Below are 25,355 nucleotides of genomic sequence, written 5' to 3'. Positions count from 1 at the left end.
GAATCCTCGCCTTGTAATTTTAAACATCTGATGACTAGGAATGCTTTCAGTAAACCAGCTTCTGGAATTATATACTTTGGACCTTGTTTCTCAGCTTCCGCCTGTATCTTTCAGGTGGTGACCACGTAAGACACATTCATGTCATGATAAGACCTCTGGTCCTACACACTTAAGGGAATCAGCCCAGTGGATATTTGGAGTATTCTAAACTATACCTCGGTAGCTAGTAATTTAACAGAGAGGAGATTGAAACCATATAAATACCCACCATTCAACCCAAGCTTAGTGTATCTGCAGTTCAGCTTGCTCTTGACCTGCTTTGAGATAGCATTCCTGGGCCATCTGACAAAAAAGTAAATGAAGAGAAGTGGCAGTGAACAGAGACACCTCCCCTTTAGTCAGCTTTATCAAACTGTATGACCCTGTAGATGTGTTGCGAGGGCCTCTCCTATTACTTTAGAAGTAACAAGTTTCATTAGCTTCAAAGGAGTGTTCCTTCTATACAGCTTAAAAGTCTGGTAGAATTTTTCTTTCAAAATTCCATGATTTAAGGCATACATACATACATACGTACGTACATATGTGTGTAGAAAAGTAAAGACTTTAAATTAAAAGCGAATAATTTAGTAAACTCACATGGAGAATATACTTAATTGAGCAGTTAAAATGATGCCATAAAGTCTATTAAAGAAGGGGACAATATTGACCAACATCCTGTGACCCTAGAAACTCTGGATCAGATCCAATATATTGGTATTTAGCTACCATTTCTTATGTTTGATTTGTTTTTTTTTTTTAACATAGTTATCTCCATGCTTTTAAATAACTTGCTAACATATAAGCTCTTTTCTGCTTCCTAAGTTCTACATCCATCCCTCACTGGAGCAGTTCAAAAACAAAATACATAATTCCTCCACCAAGCCAGTAATGAATGAATCAAAGGTCTAACACTAAAAAAGGAAAAGTCCTACTCTCCTGCTATTTGGGGGGAAAAGCTGAAAGATTATTTCTTCCTCAGAAGAGGGAGGAGATCTAAGAGTTGAACTGTTGGACATATGAGACCAGCTGCCCACCTTGCTTCTTCTGCTCTAGGAACATCTTTCTGGAACTCCTTGTTTTTCTTTTCTGTTTGCATAGACACCATTTCAGTCCTGGCCCGTATTTCTTACTACAACAGTAGTTAAATGGCTGATCCCTTTTGACTATGTTATCCAATTAATATAAGACTGTTTCCAAACCAAATGGAGCTTTAATGATTTAAAAACTTGGAGGCTTTACTTTATTAGACCCTTGAAGTCATTGCTGTAACTAATCAGGTAGACCAACACTGAGTAGCCGATGTGTGAATTGCAGGAGGCAGAGCTGCATCACAACAGTATTTTACTTCCACAGACTTAACCCTTTATACTCAGCTGCAAGTCTTTGAACATTTTTTTTTTAAGATTTTATTTATTTGACAGAGAGAGAATGAGAGAGAGCACATGACTTGCAACATTTTTATGAATGAATGTGCTGGAAAAACAAGGATAAGAGAGGGGGGCAGTATCCCTAAGAAAACACATTACCTAAAAGATATGAAGCACCTAGGCAAAAAGGGTATGTATTTGATAAAGATTGTTTATGTAATAACATTGATATTATCCAAGTAGACTAAATCTGTTTTTTCCCCACAGCTTGCAAAGTCTCGTAATTTGGGACTTCATCAGAGAAATCAGGTTACAGAGAAGTAAAGAGATTCTATTTTCTTGCATATCTAAGAGTAACACAAGTAAATTTATAACCCTACCCTAAATAATTGAAAAGAAAAAAGAAGGAAGAAAGGAAAAGGAGAAAGGAAAGGTGGAAGAGGGAGAAACAAGAAATCTATGAAGCTTTCATAGAAGGGAGAAGGCCTTCCCAATCAGATGAAAACATAAATCTCGTAAAGACAGCCATCCCAGGGAAAACCATTTCCAGAGCAAGTGTCTCCAGAGCATTAGAATTAATTAATAAATTCTAATAACATTCTAAATAGTCTTTGAGATCGAGAAAGCCAGCAGATTAAGAGATACATATATGTATACACACACGCACATGCATAAACACTCAGTTTTTGAAATGTTGAATAGCTTTGTGAGACGTATTGTTATAAAGAGATAATTGTGGAGCGGGGGGTGGGGGGGGTGGGTACCTGGCTGGCTCAGTCTTTTAAGCATTCACCTCTTGATTTTAGCTCAGGTCATCAGGTCATGATCTTAGGATTATGAAATCAAGCCCTGCTTTGGGCTCTACTCTGAGCATGGAGCCTGCTTGATTCTCTCTCCCTCTCCCTCCACCCCACCCTCTCTCTCTCCCCAAAAGAAAAGAAAGAGAGAGAGAAAGGAAGGAAGGAAGGAATTTGGCTCCTATAAGAGTTTCTTGTACAACAACTTATTTCTCATATCTCATATATCTTATTTTACATAGGAACTTTACAATAGCAAATTTCTATCATATCTGTCTGATATCAAAATATCTAATTAATTCAGGAACTAGCCTGAATGTGAATGAAGTTGTCAACATATAACAACTGAAATTTATTGCAATTAATCACCTGATCCAAAAATATACAAGATTATTATCAGCCAACAGAAATATTTAGAAAGCCAAAAACCTCAGTTATTTAATCTAACTCCATGTAACCAATTCTTTAGGTATTTCTTTGTTAACTTAAAACCTCCATGAACTAGATTTATGAGACATACCCGTTTAACTTTCATTCATTAACTTTTTTAACATATTTAATTCATGTTTTATTTATTTATTCAAATTATTTATTAAGCATCTATTTTATGACCAGTATTGTTCTAAGAGGGGACTGAATTAACTAGGAGGGGACTGAATTAACAGTGAAAAAAACTGACAGAATTCTCAGCCCTCATGATCTTATATTCTACCAAGTTACTCTAGTTGTATCATTGAGAATTTTAATTCTGAAAATAGGAAGCATTTGAACGTCATGTTGTTTGTATTAGTCACTTACTGAGTGCAAAAAATCTTGAAGCCGTGCTTATGTTTGGCAAATCTGTGTGAAGAACGTGTGGGTAGTTTTCAGGGTTTCCTGACCAATGTGAAAGGAAAATGCTTGTGTGTTTCTTCAAGAGTAATAAAAGATTTTCAAGATAATTTTGGCAATATGCAATATTTCAATTTTTGTTTTAGTCGTTGACTGAAGTGCTTAATCCTTTGAGGAAGATTACACTGTCCTGTGGCTTTGGCACTAGAAATAAGTAATTGAATATACAAGCTCTTCCAAAATGTGTTACTTAGGTATTGGGAAAGTAGTTCTCATTGGTTTTAAAGATCAACATTCTATTTTTTTTAATATTTTATTTATTTGACAGAGAAAAATCACAACCAGGCAGAGAGGCAGGCAGAAAGAGAGGAGGAAGCAGGCTCCCTGCAGAGCAGAGAGCCCAATGCGGGACTCGATCCCAGGATCCTGGGATCATGACCTGAGCCGAAGGCAGAGGCTTTAACCCACTGAGCCACCCAGGCGCCCCAACATTCTATTTTAAAAGAGCACTAAAAGTGTAGTACATGAGACCAAGGTTTAAGTTCCAGTACAGACACTAAGTGACCATTCACAAGATGATTTCTGCGCTTCTGATACATATTAGATTATCTATTTTAGCAAGCATTTAAACTCAGTTGAATACATTTAAATATCTTCAAAAACTCGATTTGTCTTTGTGAAAAATTTCTTGAAATCCAGCTGCATGGTTTGTGCATCACCAAATTAGCTTTAATAATAAGTATCCCGATTGTTCTAGAAACGTTGTGGATTTTACATTTAAACTAGGCTTCATTTGAATGTGCTCCATATTAAATTTATATAATTGCTCTATAATAAATACTATTCATATCCAATATTCAAAGAATATTCATAACTGTAATTCAGTAGCTTTCCTCCAAGTTGTTGAAAAGTAAATGTTTCATCCTCTTAACGTTTAATAACAAGGCAACCACTGGAGTTTTTGAAAGCCAAATTTAGAGGGCAGTTTTCAAAATTTCTCAATTTTTAAAATTCCTGATGGATACCATTTATATAAGATGAATATTGGCAAGAAGAGTCTAGGAAACCCATTCAGAAACAAGTCCAGGTGTGTAAGCTCATGAAATACACACTAGGTTTAATACTTTATCCAGGATTGTTAAAGGTTTTTCATTTAATATTAATGAAGCCATAATATCTTCCTGTTCTATTTCCCCATCTAGAAGAGGACTAAAATTTTACCTGCCCCCACGAAATTGGCACTGATAAGTGAGAAAATCACCCAAGGTTCCCAAGGCAAACATTATACCGTGGAAATAAATTAGGCACATCTGGAAGCAACATTAAAACTCTTTTAGGCCACTTGGGTACAGCTGCAATCATTTGTTAGTAAACGATACTCTAGCAGCATAGATGAATGCACTTTCAAGAACCCATTTTACTCCCAAAGAGAAACTAAAACCTTGGGAGTTTCCCACTGAATATTCAAAATATAATGAAATTGAAATCACATTTTGAATAGATCTGCTTTCTTTTCACTTTCTGGTTCTGTATTGATACATTATTTTTTGTTCATTTCTCTTGAATTATCCTCAGAAGTCAGGAAATTAATCTCCACTTTCATACCCTTTACTGCCCAGCACCAGAATCTGTATGAACTCTTACTGCTTTCCATTGCTATTGATTGTGTGGTGTGTTTAGGTAATCTGAGCCATTCTTAGATTCTTTTTTTAATATTTTAGATTGTTTCCACTGCTAACATATCAGGCTCTCCATTTGAAGCCAGAGGATGCCCATTTAATTTGTAACAATTTTTAAAATAATAACTGGGTGGACAAGTGAGTCACATCATTGAAATTAGTTTCAGTCCACTGACAGACTACTACAGACATTGGGAAGATGTCTGGGCAGCTTCCTGCTGCTGCAGTGTTCTATAGCAGAAAGAGTCCTGGATTACTATGAAATTTTATCAGGAAAGGAAAGGAATGAGGAGGCAAAATAGATCCAGTTTCAGAACACTAATACTTTGAAACCACTTCCAGGTTATCTGTAGGTTCTTCTCCAGTTTTTACTTGGTCAATTTACAAAAGATCATATGGATAAAAGGACAAAAAATAATCCTGGCAAAGGTATTCCAACTCTGAATGAGACCAGTAGTGACATTTTTTTTAATGTCAAATTACTTGGCAGAGTTAATGTGGAATGCCACTTTTTCCAAACATACGTTATCAAAGCATATATTATTCAGTAGGTTTTTAAACAATATTTCATGTAGAAAATAATGATAATTAGCTACAAAAAATTATCACCTCTTTCAGAGTACCCATTGCTGCTGTTGTCTTCTGCTTGTCGCTGGACTTCTAACTGAAAAACATTTTTATGCCCTGTGAGTGACAGTTTTTAAATTAACAACACCTCACATTATTCAGAAGAGAATACGAAAGAGAAACACACCACATGCTTCTCACTAGGAATTTGGACCATGTTGTCATTCAAGAGGGAGAGCTGTGGAACTTGCATGCCCTACAGGCCTGAAGAAATATGCCGTTTCTCACTTTCTAGGCCTTCACTGCTATAACTCACCACTTAATGCAAGACACTCACAGGCTTCTACACATGAAATTTGGCACAATATCCCAAAATACTGAATTTGTCCACTTTGTGCCGTCAACTTGCTGAAGACCAAAATTCCTATCAGAGCCCAAAATATAAAGGGTAGCAATATATTTTTTCCTTTAACTTTCATGACTTCAGCCTCTGACAGAAGCCTTAATTTATTATAACTACTACAAGGGGCTACATTTTAGCATCAAGTACTGTAAGTCAGCTCCAGACACACAAGCCTGCCAACTCTAATTCATTTGGAATGAGGTGAGTTCGATCATTTATTTTCCCACTGAGAAGATTTGTGTTGCCTTTTAAAGTGAAAGAACTCAGTATCCCTTCAGAAGCGACTCAGGATTCATTGAAATTTTGTTGACAGTCATGTTTTTAGGAATAAGTGAATATGGCATGGACTAGAATAATCAGATGTTATAGCCAAAAATAATCGTTCATTCTTCTGACACTTACCTCAATGACCCAGTCAATGACCTAGAAAAACTGACCGTATAGAAGTGTCAACTACAATCTTCAGGGAGAGAAAAAAGTACCCTGGAGAAGCAGAGTTGATCAAAAATGAGAGTAAAAGATAAAATGAAAAAAATTTTAAGACTTACAGACTAAAAAAGATATTTCAAATTCTCCCAAAATACTTAGATCACCAAGCTAAGTATTACTTTCATTAAACATTATACTTTCATTAATAAAAGTCAGATCAAAATTAAAATAATTATTGAACTCCTAGAAAATTCAAAATAAAGTACTAAAGTGTGAATAGAGCTATTTATAACATATATGAGGGAGATGTGCACATATAACTAACATTCTAAACAGCAATAGAAAATAGTCATAAAAAAAAAAAAAAAAAAAAAAAAAAAAAAAGAAAATAGTCATAAAATTTTGTATAAATTATGAATGAATTCTGTAGTCATTAAGTGCTAGGAGATTGGAAAGGAAAATAAAGCTGAAATGTAAGAAGAAAAATAGCTCCAGGATTGGAGGGAAAAAAGGAAAATATGTATAAAATCTTGGTGAATTCCTTTAAAAATAAGTGTTCCCAATATTCAGACACCAAAGTTCTTTCATCTTTCCCTTTAAGAAGGGATGAAAACTAATCTACAAAAGGAAGTATTTTTTATTGGAAAAAGTCATTGAGGTCAGATTGCTAGCAAAATATACATATAGAAAACAAATCACTTATGAACACAGATGCAAAAATCCTAAAGAAATTATTAGGAAATGAATATGCCACAGTATTTTAAAAAATTATAACTTAGCTGGTCTTATTCCAGTATTCAGGGATAATTTAACATAAGAAAATCTTTTATTATGATTTTCTAATATTTGCAATTTAAATTTGAAAATCATATGTTTATCTCAAGTGATGTAGAAAAGCATTTAATAAAATTCAACTCTCATTCTTGAGAAACCTCTCAATAATAACAGATCATTTCTAATCTGATAAAAAAATTTGCAGCAAATATCATATTTATTTGCGAAGTCTGAGCAAAATTTCCGCCAAAATCAGGAGTAAAATAAGAATGCCCTGTGAATTATCTGAAAAAGAAATAAAGAAAACAGTCCTATTTACAATAGTATCAAAAACAATGAAATACATAGGAATAAACTTAAGGAAGTGAAAGATCTATACACTGAAAACTTAAGACACTAATGAAATTGAAGAAGACAACCTAAATGGAGAGATATTCTATGTTTATGGAGTGGAAGAATTAATATTGTTAAAATGCCCATTCTAAACATAGTATGGATTCAATGAAATCCCTATCAAAATTCCAGTGGCTTTTTTTTTTACAGAATTAGAAAAAAAAAACCTAAAATGCATATGGATCCACAACAGACCCTGAATAACTAAAGCAGTTCTGAAAAAGAGCAAAGTGGGAGGCATCATACTTTCTAATTTCAAACTATATTACGAAGTTATAGTAATCAAAATCATATGGTACCAGTATTTTTTTAAAAAAGACACATTGACCAAGGGAACAGAATTAAGAGCCCAGAAATAAACCCATACATATACAACCAACTAATATTTGCAAAGGAGCTAAGAATCTTCAATGGAGAAAAGATAGTCTCTTCAATAAATGGTATGGAAAAATTGGATATTTACATGCAAAAAGAATGAAACTAGGCCCCTATTTTAAAACACTCACAAAAAATTAACTTGAAGTGGAGTAAAGACTGAAACCATAAAACTCATAGAAGAAAACAGAAAGAAAATTCTCCTTGATCTTGGTCTTGGCAATGACTTTTTGGATATAACATCTAAAGCACAAACAACAAAAAAATGAACAAGTAGGGTACATCAGACTAAAAGCCTTCTACACAGCAAAAGAAATGACCAACAAAATGAAAAGGCAACCTATAAAATGGGAGAAAATATTGCAAATATCTGATAAGGGGTTAATATCTAAAATAGATTAGGAACTCATATACTCAATGGCAAAAAGGCAAATAATTCGATTTTTTTAAATGGGCAAAGGACCTGAATAGACATTTTTCCAAAGACGATGTTCAGATGGCCAATGGGTTCATGAAGAGATCCTTAACATCACTAATTATCAGGGAAATGCAAATCAAAACCACAATGAGATAATAACCTCACTCCTGTTAAAATGCTATTATCAAAATGATGTAGATAACAAGTGCTGGTGAGAATATGGAGAAAAGAGAATGCTTGTAGCCTGTAGTGGAAATGTAAATCAGTATAGCCTCATGGAAAACAGTATAGAGGTACCTCAAAAAATTATAAAGAGAACAACTCTATAATCTAGGAATTCTACTTCTACATACATATCCGAAGAAAATGAAATCACTGTCTTGAAGAGATAGCTAAACCCCTGTTCACTGCAGCATTATTTACAGTAGCCAAGACACTCTCTGTGTTCCTCAATAGATGAATGGAAAAAGAAAATGTATACATATGTATATGTGTGTGTATATATATACACATCTATGTGTATATATATATAATATATATGTATATGCATATATAGGAATGTTAGTCACAAAAAAGAAAATCTTTCCATTTGTGACAACTTGAATGAAACTTGACAGTATTAAGATAAGTAAAATAAATCATACAAAGAAAGACAAATACTGTATGATCTCACTTATATGTGAAACCTGAAGAGAAATGAACTTAAAAAAATAGAGCAAAGATTGGTAGTTGCCAAAGGAAGAGGGCAGGGGATGGAAGAAATGGGTGAAGATGATCTAAAGATATAAACTTCCACTTGCAAGATAAATACATTCTATGAATGCAATGTACAGCATGGTGACGGTACTGTGTTCTATATTTGAAAGCTGCTGAGAAAGTATATCTTAAAAATTTTAAGTATGTGAGGTGATGAATGTGTTAACTAAACTTATTGGGATAATCATTTTATAGCATAAACATATACAAATCATGTTGTACACCTTAAACTTGTAAAATGTAATAAATTAGTTATATCTTAATAAAGCTGGGGGGGCACACACCCATTATGACTAATAAACACTGTACTTAGAGGTTATAACTAGGAAAATATGATAATAAAAAAAATTAAGAGCACAAGGGCCACTCCTTGGTATTTACCCCGAGGGGTTGAAAATTAGTCCACACAAAAATCTGCACACAGATATTTATAGCAGCTTTGTTCACAGTTGCCAAAATTTGGAAGCAATTGACATGCTCTTCAGTAGGTAAATGAATAAATATGCTGTGATACATCCTGACATGGAATATTATTCAGTGCCGAAAAGAAATGAGCTATCACACCATGAAAAGACATGGAAGAAACTTAAATGCATATTACTAAGTGAAAAAAGCCAATCTGAAAACTATCCATACCACACTATCTTGATTACAGTGTCTTTATACTAAGTCCTAAAGTTGGGTATGTCAGTCCTCCAACTTTATCCTTCCTCTTCAATATTGTATTGGCTATTTTGAATCTTTTTGCCTTTCCATGTAAATTTTAGAATCACTTTGTCAATATTCACAAAATAACTTACTGGCATTTTGATTTGGATTGCATTAAATCTATAGATCAAGTTAGGGAAAACAGACTTTTTTTAAATCTCTTTTTCTTTGTAAAACTTTTTTTAAAATTTTAATTCCAGTGTAGTTAACATACAGTGTTATATTCATTTCAGGAGTACCATATCGTGATTCAACAATTCCATATATTACTCAGTGCTCATCAAGATAAGTGCTTTTAAACCCATTCACCTATTTTATCCAAAAACTGACATCTTGAAAATATTGAGTCTTCCTTTCCATGAACGTGGAATGTATCTCCATTTATTTAGTTCTTTGATACCTTTCATTGGAGATTTGTAGTTTCCCACATATAATCTTATATATACTTCGTTAGATTTGTACCTACATTGTTCATTTGGGGGGTGGTGTTGTAAATTATATTGTCTTTTTAATATATTTATTATTCTACTTTCTCATTGTGGATTTATAGAAAATCCACAATTCTACTTTCTCGTTGTGGATTTATAGAAAAACAATTGACCTTTTTATTAACTGTGTCCTGCAACCTTGTTTTTGTCATTTATTAGCTCTAGTGTTTTTCGGGGTTTTTTTTTTTTTTTTTTTTGGTCATTTCTTTCAGATTTTCTACATACACAGTCTGTCATCTGTGACCATATTTGGTTTTTTCCTTCCCAGTCTGTCTACCTTTTATTTGTTTGTTTGTTTGTTTGTCTTGTTTTATTTTCTGGGACTTCTGGTACAATATTGAAAAACAGTGCTGAGAAGCGACATCCTTGTCTTATTCCTGATCTTAGTGGGAAAGCTTTAAGCTTTTCACTGTTAAATATGACATGTGCTATAGGGTTTTTTTGTAGATATTCCTATCAAATTGAGGAAATTTTCCTCTCTTCCTACTTCGGTTGTGATTATGACATTTGCATGGGTTTAGATGTAAAAAGCTTTTCGAATTGTATACCTTAAATACATACAGGTTGTTACATATCAATCATACCTTAATAGAGTTTTCTTAAATAATTCAAAATGTAAAAAATCTGGATCTCCCACACTTTTTGGGTAATGAGGTTCAGCAGCATCATATAGACTCCACCTTCTCTTTCCTCATGTTTGGAGAAGGGAAGCCCTGAAGCAGTAGAGGAAAATTTGGCTTCGAACTAATAGTGTTAACCTGCCTATAAACCCAAGGTCTACATGTCGAGGAAATTAATACTAAAATCTGTTTATGAACTTAACACACCAGCTAGTGTCTTTGAGCTCAATATTAAGTAACTTTTTTGTGTATGCTCTAGCTTGAAATTTGGGAGGTGTATCAGCTGATTTAGAACAAAGCCCCTCTAGTTATTAAATGATTATTTCAATGAGAAGAGAAGGGAGACATGAGTGATAAGGGGCTGTATGGCTTCTAATAGCTAGGTGATTCATAAGTACACATCTACAGTCCATTATTTTGATATTTGATATATTTTATGTAAAAGCAATTTTTGTCTTGAATGAAGGGCAATTTTCTCAGATATTCTCAAAAAAAGTGTAAGTTTGGGAAAAAACACTTGGTGATGCACATAATAAGGGTGAAAATGGAAATACCTATAATAACCTATGATATTACTACTGTAGGAAAAATTGAAACAACTTAGTTTGAAATTTGAAGTGGGTCAGTACCTTGAGTCTCTAACTTTACAAAGTTTTCCTGAGTATATTTCTTTTTCTAATGAGTTGTCACATGTGCTTAATGTCAACAACCAGCAAGATGCTTCTTTTGTGATTCAGAATGGTTGCATTTGTCTGAAATATTGAGCATATGAGTCATTTGTAAAAACTTGCACGATAATTAAACTGGAGTTAAGCAATGAGGTATAAAGAATATACTCACAAGCTAAATTTAAGAGTGATGTTTTGTTGAGCTGCCAAGAAAAAAAAATATTCCCACACAGCTTTATGAATGATACTGAAATCTTTGACAACAGTATCAGGCTGTTACCTCAATTTTAAATTGAAAGTTCAGCCAGATGTCAGCAGATCTGATGAACTGGAACTGGAAACGACTTGTGTCTTTTATTTTATTAATTATTATTTTTGTCCTCAAAGACTCAGTTTTGCTAAGACATGATTCACCCAAATCTTGCCTAAAGGAAACCTTGTGTGTGTAGAGCAGAATTAAGTGAAGCAGACCATGCTTTTCAGCTGATCCGCACATAAGATTATCTGTTCTGGGAGTGGACAGAAAAATAGGGGTTAGGTAAACGTGTCTCTTTCTATCCTTGAAGAGAAGGCTGGGCAACTGGAAAGAAATCTTTATGCATACTGCTGGCAGGGAAATTCTAGTGGTACTTTAAGCCTGATTTGGCACACCATGTAACTCTTCCAGGCACAATGCACAATTTTCATAAACAGATTGAACTGAAAGATTCCCTGCCATTGTTTTGCCATTCTGCTGACCCTGAGTGTAACTACACAAGATATTTTAGCCTGGGTTCTATGCAATATTTTTTACAGAAAAAAGACTGATAATTCGGGATTCACAAAAGCTATGGACATGATATATAAAAGCAATGATTTATTGCTTATTTTTAAGTGTTAAATGGAAAAATTGCTAAATATGTTTCTTTGGTATTTTCTATGACCCAAATGGCTCTTTTTATCAAACCAGTATAGTCTATTTTTTTAAGAATTCATTAAGATGTTCAGAAAAATCCAGTAACCATGGATTTTTGAAATAAATATGGTTTGTTAATTCCCCATCTCTTCTAGTAAAAGGTCAGTAAAACTTTTTGATCTTTTTTCTGCTTTTCCTGGAAATACCATTTGTGTTTCCATTATTTATTTTTTTGTGTGCAGTTCCACAAGTTTTTTATTTAAAGATTTATTTATTTGAGAGAGAGAAAGAGTGTGCAAGTGGAGAGAGGGGCAGAGGGAGAGGGAGAGGGGCAGCAGACTCCCTCCTGAGCATGATCCCTAGATCACTACCAGAGCTGAAACCAAGAATCAATTGCCCAACCCACTGACCCACTCAGGGCCCCCACAAGATTTTGTTTTGGGAAAGAATTATTTTTTTAACATTCTTCACTGTGTCAAGTACGATAAATGTAATCAAAGGGTAAATAAAAATAACAGTTTTCCATTTTTTAGTGAAGAAATGAAGTGTGCCCATATTCCTGTATGCTTCAAATAAATTCAAGAACTTGGCAAACAAGGATGGTGAGTGGGACCTTGAATAGCGATTGGCTCACTTTGCTCATCTAAGGCACAGGCATGATAAGGAGCTCTCTGATTAATAACACTTTAATAATAATATTACTAACTAAGCAGCTCAGTTTAAAATCTTCTATTATGCCTAGGTTACTCTATTTTCTGTTTTTTATTCATAGGATATTGAGCTCTGACTAGGAACACCAACATCTTAGTAATATTTCTTTAAATGTCTTTATTCTATCAAAGCGTGTTAACAAGAATTTTTTTAACCCTGGCAGGACTGTACAAACCAGTGATTATGTAGAATAATTTTCAGAACATAATGTTATGTTTACAAGAATACAATAAAAAATGTATTTACAACAATCCAATCAAATTTCTAGTTTGCCAAGAGACTGCATTGCAGTCAAATGCTAATGAATTTTAATTCTTAATCATTCTACTCTAAATATTATTTTCATACAAATCATGAAAAAAGAGTGTGAGATAAGATTTTTTAGTTTCCTAATCTGAGACTTACAACAAAACCATAAGAACTTACTTCCATATATTTGCTTTCTTTAAAAATTTAATTCAAAATGCTTAAAAATATTTAGAAATGAGGGATGTCTGAATGGCTCAGTTGAGTTAAGTGTCTGCCCTTGGCTCAGGTCATGATCCCAGGGTCCTGGGACTGAGTCCCACAGGGAGCCTGCTTCTCCCTCTGCCTGCTGCTCCACCTACTTATGCACTCTCTCTCCCTTTCTCTCTGACAAATAAATAAATTAAATAATAAACTCTTTAAAAAAAATTCAGAAATGAAAATAAGTATGCTGTGATGCACCTACTTCACAACCTAAGAAATAATACATTATCTATACAATTAAAGCTAAAATTCATCCCTCCTGATTCCACCTGCCTTTACCTCTGGCCCTCCTCTGTGGAAACCACTCTCCTGAACTTTATATTTAGAGTTCCTGCAGATTTCTTATAATTTTACATCATAAATATGATTTTATGTATATAGTACTATACTGGCTGCAGACTTCTGCTTATTGCTTTTATTGTTTCATCCATGTTGGTATATGTGGCCGTACTTTATTCATTTTCTGTGAATGGCTCCATCATTCATCATTCTTTTTTTCTATATTTGGACATATGCTATTCCAATTTTTTTCAGCATTACAAACAGCCTTGTATTAATACCTTTTATTATTCATGAAAGTTTCTCTAGGATGTAGAACTAGAAGTAAAATTGCTGGGTCATAAGAGATATTCCATCTTCAGCTTTATTTTCAATTGTTAAATTGTTCTTCAAATCAATTGTACCAAGTTTATATTCTCACTAGCAGTGAATAGCAGTGAATTTCTATGTTCCTGTCAACTCTTGATATAGTCAGATTATTGTTTCTTAATCTGATTAGTGGGAAATGTTATTTCACTGATGTTTAAGTGGTACATTCCATTCTATATAAGGAGGGGCCTTTGTTATTGACTGGTTGATTATTCATAATTCCTCTTTTGTGAATTGTTTGGCTTATAATGTTTGCTAATTTTCTTTGTGGCATTTATCTTTTCCTTATTAATTGGTATGTTTTTAAAAAATTATGCATACTAATCATCTATTTGTTACATGTATTGCCTATACCTTCTCCTGGTCCATGTCTCATTGTTTGATGCTTTTAATACTTTCTTTTTTTAAAGAAGAGTAACAGATTTTAGTGGAAGAACTAGTATATATGTGTAGAACTAGTACATATGTTTATGCACATACACATATACATATGCATGTATGCATACATAAATAAATAATACACACACAGAATAAAATACAAGAATAATATATACCAAGATGATGTCTCCATGTGCTGGAATTAAAATTTTTTTTCTTTTTAAGAATATCTGGGGCCTTTTAGTTTCCAGTCAGCATGTAAACAGGCTGGAAGGTGCCACTTTATTTTAACAACAAATAAGAAGCTGAACAAACTGAAAAATCAACAACTTTTCTTAGGTCCATATGAAAAGTGAGGTCACAGGACAAACTTCCTACCCCAAACTGGAAAGACAGGCAAATACATAGAATCACAAATCACCAGAACAGAATCTTCTACAGAAACCAGTTCCTAGAAAGGAAAACCTTCATGTAATTGACATATTGCTGGGGTTGCATGGTGAACAATCCAAGAGATAAAAATATCTCCAGGGGTACCTAGTCACTGGAGTGCCCCCACTTTGAAATTCTCCGTGTTCTCACAGTCAATATTGGAGAGAGATCCCCACCTACTTCTGGTAGAGGGAGCAGAAAAGGAGAAATATGCCAAAGCATTCTATACTTCTTACCAATGTCTGTCCTTAGGAGAAAATAGTTAACCATATCCTAACATTTTTTTTTTTTTAATCCGCACCCAACTGGCCTGTGGGGGAAAAAACACTCAGTTCCAGTTGGTTTGAGCCTTTCACATGGAGGAAGAGAAATATCCAATTCCTGCCACACTAGTCATTCTGTCTTACCTAGGGAGTGAAAACCTGAGAAGCCTATGTGCAGTTTAGAGTGCAGAGGCAACGGCTGACTAAAACACTGAAAATTCATCACAGAGGTGTAGAGTGCTGCTTCTCCCCCCAAACCTTACCACCAAACTGTTAAAGGACTGAAATCGGTTCCTTTTACCCAGAAAGAAGATCACGTCTGGCTATCAAGAAAAAAAAAATCACAAGACACATTAAATGGCAAAAAACACAGTTTGAAAAGCCAGAGGACACGTCAGAACCAGATACAGAGATGGCAGAGATGTTGGAATAATTAGACTTGGAATTTAAAACAATTATAATTAATATGCTTAAGGTTCTAATGGGTAAAGTCAACAGCACATAAGAACAGATGAGTAATATGAGTGAAGAGATGGAAATTCTATAGAAGAATCAAAATGAAATGCAAGAGATAAAAACTGTAACAGAAATGAAGAATGCTCTTGATGGACTCTTAGGCAGAATACAGTCAAGGAAAGAATCTCTGAACTTGAGGATTTCTCAACAGAAATCTCCCAAACTAAAAAGCAAACAGAAAAAAGACTGGGGAAGGAAAAAAAAAGCCCCCAAATGAAACAGAGTTTCTGAGGACCGCATACAACGGCAAATATAATAACATACTTATAATGGGAGTGTTAGAAGAAAAAGAGAAAAAAAAAAAAAACAGAAAAGAAATATTTGAAAGAATAAAGACTGAAAAATTCTTTAAAATAATGTCATATCAAAGTACAAATCCAGAAAGCTCATGGACCACCAAACAGAATAAATGCTTGGTATGTATATTCATAATATACCTAGTCATATTAATTTCAAGCTATAGAAAATCAAGCATAAATTTAAAATCCTGAATGAAGTCGGGGGGGGGGGGACAACTTTCCTACAGGGGAGCAAAGGTAAGAACTACCTCAGCTTTTCCTCAGAAACAATGCAAGCAAGTTGAAAGTCTGGTGAAATATATTTATTAGGATGTTGAGAGAAAACCCTCAAACCAACCTAGAATTGTGTATCCTGTGAAATAATCCTTCAAAAGGGAAGGAGTACTAAAGACTTTCTCAAACAAATTTGAGGAAATTTGTTAGCAACAGAACTGACTTGCAAGAAATGTTCACAGTTCTTTAGAGAAAAGGCAAATGATGCAGATCACAAATTCAGATCTACATAAAGAAAGGAGGAGCACTGGAGAAGCAATAAGTAAACAGGTAGTGGAGGAACCTGAAGCAAACTAGATGGAATATACCTCTTAAAAAAGTGCAACCACACATCTTTCCAAGAAACTCCGGATATGTGTATTTCCTGTAGCTGAGGTCACTGTCAGAGAAAATAATCTAAAGGTTTTGCAGACTTCCTGCAGTCTTTCTTGGTTGTTCACTTCAACTACATTGCTGTAGAGGGATGAAAATGAGGATAGAGAAAGGGAGATCCTGTACTCTGGGGATGAGGCTTTTTCCAGCCAGTGTTCCTCTTGTCTCAGGTTAGAACATCCTTCATACCTTGCCAATACTTCCTCTACTGCCAGATTTTTTCCTCTACTCCAAAGACAGCAATAACGAAAGATAGATAGATAGATAGATAGATACATACATACATACATACAAAAGAACGAACTGTCATGCTAAAAAAAAAAAATTAAAATTAAAAATATATGCACCAGACACAGACCAGAAAAGGTTTAAAAGTAGAGGATGAATCTGTGGTTCCATTAAGATTCAAAGAGAGAGACAAACCATAAATGACTCTTAATCTCACAAAACAAACTGGGGGTTGCTGGGGGGAGGTGGGATTGGGAGAGGGGGAGCGGGCTATGGACATTGGGGAGGGGAGGCGAACCATAAGAGACTATGGACTCTGAAAAACAACCTGAGGGTTTTGAAGGGTCAGGGGTGGGAGGTTGGGGGAACAGGTGGTGGGTGATGGGGAGGGCACGTTTTGCATGGAGCACTGGGTGTTGTGCAAAAAGAATGAATACTGTTACGCTGAAAAAAAAAATAAATAAAAAGGGAAAAAAAAAAAAGATTCAAAGAGAGATATAAGGAAGGATCATTAAACTAGATTGCTGGCCAATGAAAGGATGCTGTCAAAACTCTCCATTGCCTGAGGCTACCCTTTAATAAAAATGTGACCCTTCAGAAGTTGAAATACCAAAAGACTTCTCTTAGGCAGGACCCAGGCTGTGCTGCTCACCAGCTAGTTCAGTGTTAAGGTCCGGGTCAAGATCCCAGGGCAGGGGGATCTTGCCCAAAATTAGAGGGCAAGCAATAATGAGTTTGGGGGACAGAAGGCAGCAGGCAGTCAGGGAGGACAGCTCACTCATGACAAAGTTGGGAGTGATTATTCCAAAACCCTAGAATAGTCATTCACATGATATCACTACCAATTAAGCTTGATTTTTTTTTTAATTTCAAAATGAGTGTAATAATGTCTTTTAGTTCCTAAAAAATAATTTTATCTTTAAAAAGTGAAAAAAATGGGGTACCTGGATGGCTCAGTGGGTTAAAGTCTCTGCCTTCAGCTCAGGTCATGATCCCAGGGTCCTGGGATTGAGCCCAGCATGGAGTCTCTGCTCAGCAGGGAGCCTGCTTCCCCCTTTCTCTCTGCCTGCGTCTCTACCTACTTGTGATCTGTCTGTCAAATAAATAAAAAACTTTAAAAAGAAGTGAAAAAATAAGAATGAAACAAAATAGGCATAAACAAATTAAGAACAGATTTTAAAAAATAGAACCAGTTAGAAATTTAAAACAAGTATTTATTGAATTTTCTAAGAACCTCCTTATTAACACAGAGAGGTTCAATTAATTAGTAGATGGGATTAACCAACCCACTCAGAATGTGGCACCAAAAGATAGATTGATACGGTCTACCAAAAAGAACTGAAAGATAACTTATATTTAAAGAGCTAATAACTGAGATTTCCCTAAGATATAAAAGGCAAAACATATAAATAAAGGTAGCCCCAACCTAGGCACAGCATGGTGAAATTGCAGAGCAACAGGGATAAAAAGAAGATATTAATGGTTAATGAGGAGAGTTAACTTTTTTAAAAAAATGAAATTTGACATAACCGTTTCAGTTTAAATTATTTTTGTGCACATCCTACAGACAATTATATATGTTAATGGAGTCCATTTTGTTTTGATCTTATAGCCAATCAACAAAGATAAAAATAGCGCTGCTATTTTTTTTTAGAAACGTAACAAATATTTTACAGCAGCTAAAATGAAGTTGAATCCAGAATGTTAAATTCTCTACATCAAAGTTACTGGTATTTTTAATCCATTACTGAACTGTGGTCATTAGAAAACCCAAAATGTAACCACTTTGGAAGGCACAGCAGTCTGGAGATGTGTTTCTGTAACATAAAATTCATCATCCTCTTGTCATCCATGAGCCAATGATTTACTAATATAAGCCCAAACATCAACCATATTACAGCTACAGCCTGATAACAATATAGTTTCAAATGAGAAAGTATTTCCATCCCAAACCTGAATATTCACATGTGTACAAATTGGTGAGGGGGAGGAAAGAATGACCTCTGTAGTTTCCAGTGCGCCCTGTTTTTAAATTTTTAAAAAGAAAAAATTGTAATAGATTTTTCTTCTTCTAGTTCTATGACTTGTTACCATGAATGAGCATATCCTTTGAATGGTAATAAATGCTCGCATTTTTTTTCCTTAAGGTAGGATAACCATAATTAGATTTCTCCTCTTGACAAAACTACTACATACCTACTAATCAACAGTTTATTAATATGATTAATTATAAAAGTAATTTTATTGGAAGGACGGATGGGGAATTATTGTTTAATGGGTACACAGTTCCAGTTTGGGAATCTGAAAAAGTTCTGGAGACACAGTGATGACAGTCGCTCAGCAATGTGAATGTATTTAATGCCACCCAATTGTATACTTCAAAGTCGTTAAAAAGGTAAATTTTGTGCTATGTGTGTTTTACCACAATAAAAAAATTAATTTTAGGGTAAAGTAATTTTCTCAGTGTTTTTAAAGAATAAGGAAATCAGTGGTGCCTATTGTGTTCAAAGAAATGACTGTTCATCATCATGGATAAAAATTAGGATGACAATTGTCATCAATTCCTGGGTTGTGACTGTTCTAATTGATATATTCAACCATGCCACTCTTTCACGGTCTCTATGGCACTTCTCCAACAGGAAATTTACCTCAGATCAGTGCGTGTCACTAGTCTTCCTACAGCTCTAGCTAGGTGCTCCAAGTTAAACTGAAAACTTCCCTGTCATTTCTTTTAACCTTTGAGTTTGAGTTTGAGGCAATTCTAGGAACTTCTCTCCCAGCAATTGCCTGTTCCTCCTGTGTACCATGCTACAACTAGGTTTAATCATAGAATTCTAGGGTCAAGGAACCTTACAAAACACTATGACCTTTCCAGCATTAGCAACAGCCACTCAAAAACCATCCTAACAAACAAGAGAGATTGTGTTGTCTTTTAGAGCTCTCTCTCTCTCACAATCCCATCCTTCAGGAATTGTTCTCTTTTTAAAAACATCAACTTCAAATCTAAATCTATCAGACTCTGCATTAAGGCACATTTCCCTTTGTTCTTGCTAAAATGTAATGGGGACAACAATTGTCCACCTTCTATATTAATTTTTATAGCCAGTTTTTAAAGGCCATTACTAAATTGATATCAGATCCTAGCTATTTCCTGTACAGCCAGAGAACCCTCATTCTCTAAACTTCACTTAAGTTTGGTTTATATTCTTATAAAACCCATGACCATTTTCTTTTTCTCTTCCAAACTCCACCTATTTCCTTTAAATTATAGACCACAACACTCAAAAAAGCTAATTCTTTTATTAATTCCTGCATCTTCTTACATTCTAGGACTTTTGCTAATATTTGTTCTGAGAGATATTGCACGACACACATGTGTAGCTTAAGATTCATTGTGTCTGTAAGGTGGCTACTACTGCATTTATTGTTCACATTTACATTTGCCAGTCATTCCTTCTATTTATATCGATTATATTCAGCCTGTTATCTCAGATTTTACTATAAGCAATCTCCCCCCCCCCCAACTGATACCAAGTAGCTTGTAAATGTTTCACTGATCTAAAGGAGAAAGTGTTATCAGGAACATTTATTGATCCCACATACATGTCAGGATAGCTTTAAAAAACAGAAAGAAGGGGCGCCTGGGTGGCTCAGTGGGTTAAAGCCTCTGCCTTCGGCTCGGGTCATGATCTCAGGGTCCTGCGATCCAGCCCCGCGTCGGGCTCTCTGCTCCACGGGGAGCCCGCTTCCTCCTCTCTCTCTGCCTGCCTCTCTGCCTAGTTGTGATTTCTCTCTGTCAAATAAATAAAATAAAATAAAATAAAATAAAAAGAGCTTATTTATTTGGTATCTTGCTTAATTGTAACCTTCAGATATAACATACTGCCAGTAATAATCCAAATGATGGATGATCTCAACACATTTCTTTGTGGATCGACTTGCTACTTTTTTTTTTAAACCAGGTTACTAAATAGAGGTATTTTGAGATATATCATATATCAATAGTATATTTCATACAGTGGTACAACATCAATTTTATTAAGTCCCTTTACTTCCCTTAAGAGGAAAAAGCTATGCAAGAGTCAAAACTCTGTATTATGCAGGTAGAGTGAAATGCACCCTATAGTTCCATCAAATTATAGAGAGCTAGCCATGTGCATCCAGGGGTAGGAATGGTTTGCTGAGGCATATGGGTCCAGCAAAGGAGAGCAGAAGCATGGTGATCATCATAGTAGTGACAATTTTAATAGTAAAAATGCTTCAAAAATGAGTGTTTTACCGCAGGTAGACTCTCCACAACCTGCAGCTTGTACATAATCTCTGACCTGGTCTGGGCTCTGAACATCCCCAGTTAGGAACAGCAAACACTTGGTGCCAAACACAACCAACAAGATTCCTAAGCAATGATGAATATGAGGAAAGGAGGGAGCAGGGCACCCATGCCATGGCAAACCTGCTCTGCCCAGTCCCCTAAGGTGATGAAATGTGTGACTGTCACAAGACTCAGTAATACTGTTATAATTGGGATGTACAGGGAATAGATGCCAGCTGCAGAAACAGTATGTGCTTTGACAAGGAGTGTGTTGCAAGCCGCCGCCAGCCTGTGCCTGCTGCCAACTCCACTCAGCTACAAATAGAAATGATGATGCACAGTGGGCCACAGCTCTCATAGTAGCCTTCACCAACCACTGCTTCAGGACTGAACAGGATCTAGAATTCCAGAGCGCTCATGGCAGTCTTCAAATTAGTTACACATCACAGAATGGTACTTCCTAAAAGATGTCCACAGTTCACCTGCATTGGGGGCAGTAGAAGAGCTGGTTAAAAGTGCAGCTTCACCCCCTCCCCAACCCCAGACCTATTGAATTGGAATATCCTGGGGTGAGGCCCAGGAAACTGCCTGTTTAAAATTCCTTGGTGTTTCTTATGAATACTTTGGTTTGAGAGTGAAGGTCAAATAACCCAATAACAAATACCAAAAGCACCGATTACAAAAGTAGGAAAAAATAATACTGTTTTGGATTCTTATTATGCGTTGCAGTTTACCAAGTGCTTTTTTGTGTAACCTCATTTCTCCATGAGTGTATCTTACAGAGAAGACAGTACTTCATAGATCTGAGTTGCCCAAGATTAGAAATACAGTTTAAAATGGTTTCAAAGGATCAGGAATAGAGGAAAGGTATTTTTGTAATGTCTAGAGCCTTCCACTCTACTATTCTGACTCATAGTAATAATAATTATGATGACATGAATAACAATAAAAAGGGAAAAATGATAACAACCCTTCCCACGTGCCAGACAGTGTGCTAAGATTTCACATTCATTATCACATTTAATCTCCATAACAACACATGAGATACTATATTTCCAGTTTCACAGTTGAAGAAATTAAATTTTAGAAAATTAAATTAGATTGCCTAAGATCGGAGAACAAGTAAATTATGTTGCCTAGATCCAGATTTTCTGCTTGATTTTAAGCATGTGTTCTAACCACTCTACCCTCCAACCTCCCAAATGTGACTCACTCAATCTAGCTACAGTGTTGCTCCATTGTTCACAGGTTAAACCTGGCTTCCCTTCCTCACAATACCCAGGGTCACCGTACCTAGCCTGATGAAATGAATGAAGCCTTTCGGAGTCTCCCTCAGCACCATGTCCTCATATGTTCATGTACCCATGATGTTATTGACTTCCCATTCAGTGCCATATACCGTACTTGGTGTGGGAACATAGCGATGAGTAAAATGAAGTTCCTGCTCCTGTAGAGTTTACATGATGTGTAAATCTAGGGCTACACCTGTTCATACTAGGTCCTACTTCCCTTAACCAGAAGCCCATGATCTGGAGATTTTTTTCACTACCCTGTCTTTGTCAGTAAAATATCCTGATTCTTCTATGCTCTTGACTAACCACTCTCAGTGCATTTTAGCAAACCTGAACCCTTCTTTGCTAATGACTTCTAACTGTCTCAGTTGCTACATTTGCAAAAATCTATGATCATTTTATCAGTCAGGACTTTTTAAGTTACAAGGCAAAAAAAAAAAAAAGTAAATTGGCTTACACAAAGAAAGAATTTTATATGCAATGCCTGGAAAATTACAGAGATTTTCTAGGTATAGCTGGATTCAGGTAGTCTAGAAATGTTGTCAGAAAGTTCTCTTATTCCTGGCTTCTACTGTCTCCTGTCAGCTCTGCTCTCTTATAGGTTCTTCTGTCATAAGGGCAGTATGACCAGCAGTAACTATAGTCTCACCTATTTATAAATACCAAGGAAAGAATTTCTCTTTTCCAGGAGTTTTGGTGAGAAACTCAGGCTTGAGTGCTAATGGCTTGGTCTGGCTAACCTAAAAATGTAGCAGTTTGTCCAGGTCTGGATCATAGACCCCTAGGGAATTAGGTTGGCTTCACCCCAAACTACCTCAACTAGAAGTTGGCAAGATGTGCTTCCCCAAAGACAGAACAAGGTGCTATTATCAGAAATAGATTCTAAGCAGGGAAAAGCAATTAGATATACATTAAAACCATTTGGTAGAACTTTAGAACAGTACCCTAATCTAGAGTAACAATTCTAGAAAGAAAAGGAGAATAATCCAGTAATAGAAACTGGAAAATGGAGAGAGAAAGAAAGAAGCACAGAAGGAAATGGAGAAAATAAATATTTATTTACTTCAAATATCACCAAACAGACTTCCTTTATTAATGCAGAAGATGAGCCCTTCCACATGGACAGAGAGGTCTTGGAGGACCCTAATGAAATGTATCCCACTTAGGTAGATCAAACTGATCTCAACAAAAGGGGCCATTGATTAAGAATGTATTTATAATTCTAATTTAGGAGAGAAAAGTTTAGTGTGAGCAAATATTCAGGTACTTTGAAAGCACCAGCTATTAGGTCTTCTCAGGCAAGTGCTCCAATTATTTCTTTTCCTTTCTATTTCTGTTTTTATGTCTAGAGCATTTTGTTTAGGCATGGCTCAGATGCCCACTCTGTCACTAGTGGAGTGACCTTGGAAAAGTTATTTAACTCCTCCGTAAAATAGAGATAGTAAGATAGAGCTGTCTCCTAAGCTGTAGTGAGAGTTAAATGAGCTAATCCAAGGAAAACTCAGGATAGTGGTTACCAGGTAATAGACATGTTACCCTTTGTAATTATTTTAAGGGCATCCTTGGTGGTAGATAGCAAACAATTTAATACTGGACTTGTTTGGGGGCAACCATTAAGTTATACCAATAATTGTATTTTTGCCTTGAATTATTATTACTCAAATATTAATATGTCTTCTATATGGTAAGAATTTGAGGTCAGGAACAGCCTTAATCTCTGTGTCTCCTGCACAAAAGCCAGCATTTGCTAATGAATGACTGAATAAATGAATGGAAACAGATGGAACCATTATTTTCTTCCATCCTAGCCTTCTCAAACCATCATTTGATTCAAGTTCCTGTCTTTTTCATGAAAAAGTAATTGGTATAAAAACATTCTGCCTTGGGGTGCCTGGGTGGCTCAGTTGTGCATTTGACTCCTGGTTTCAGTTCAGGTCATGATCTCAGGTTCCAAGGACGGAGCCTCAGCTCTGGTTCTGTGCTTAGTGGGGAGTCTGCTTGCAGATTCTCATTCTCTCCCCCTCCCCCGAGTCACTCACGTTCACGCTCACGCTCATTCTCCCTCTCTCTCTGTCTCAAATAAATAAATAAATCTTAAAAAAAATTCTCCCTCAGTGCACTAAGTAGTTTTCCAAAGATTATTCCTAGAAAGCACAAAGCCTTACTTTCCTGGAATGAATGCTTGATTGGTGTGAGTTCAGGAGCAAGGACTGTGAGGAGAGGGTGAGATTTTGGATCAGTGAACATTCCCAACTGCCCTGAAATCAACCAGCGTAATTTGCCTTTTCACATCAGCACACTTAGAGGACATATTTATTCATCTCATTCTTCATGGCACCTTTGAAGCAAGACTGGATACTTGTGAGCACTTCTTTCCCCCTCAGATGTCACCACATAGGTTGATGTCTGCTGCACCTATGCTCGGGGGCAGTCCTTGTCTCTATTACGCAGCTCTGCACATTTACCTCCCAAAGCGCATGAATGGAAACAAACCTGCCAGGTCTCTAGAATAACATCTGAGGCACTCTGTGAGCACTGACATGCTGCAGAATGGCCACAGATGGCCACCCAGGGACAACCATACGACTGCATAGACTTCTGCGGAGAGCAATATGTGCTGGGAAGTGTAGCAAACGTCCGCATCTACGTGCCCACACTGGAGTCACATAACTTGTTCTGCTGCCAGAGGGCTTCCTGAGGAGGGAGGAGATAAAGCAGGTGTCCATTTTCAGAAAGTCCCTCCCTTTCTATGACAAAGAGATTAAGACCTAGCTCCCTGTACAAACTGCTTTCTGAATCTCTTTCATCCATTTAGAACACAGCACTGAAGTAAAAATCTTCCTTCCCAGTTTCCATGATTTTCTACTTATTAGCATTTTTATACCCTCTGTGCTTAACAGGTTAATGGAGCTTT

The sequence above is a fragment of the Meles meles genome, chromosome 3 (assembly GCF_922984935.1).
Source record: "Meles meles chromosome 3, mMelMel3.1 paternal haplotype, whole genome shotgun sequence".
NCBI lineage: Eukaryota > Metazoa > Chordata > Mammalia > Carnivora > Mustelidae > Meles > Meles meles.
This window is presented reverse-complemented; position numbering follows the sequence as displayed.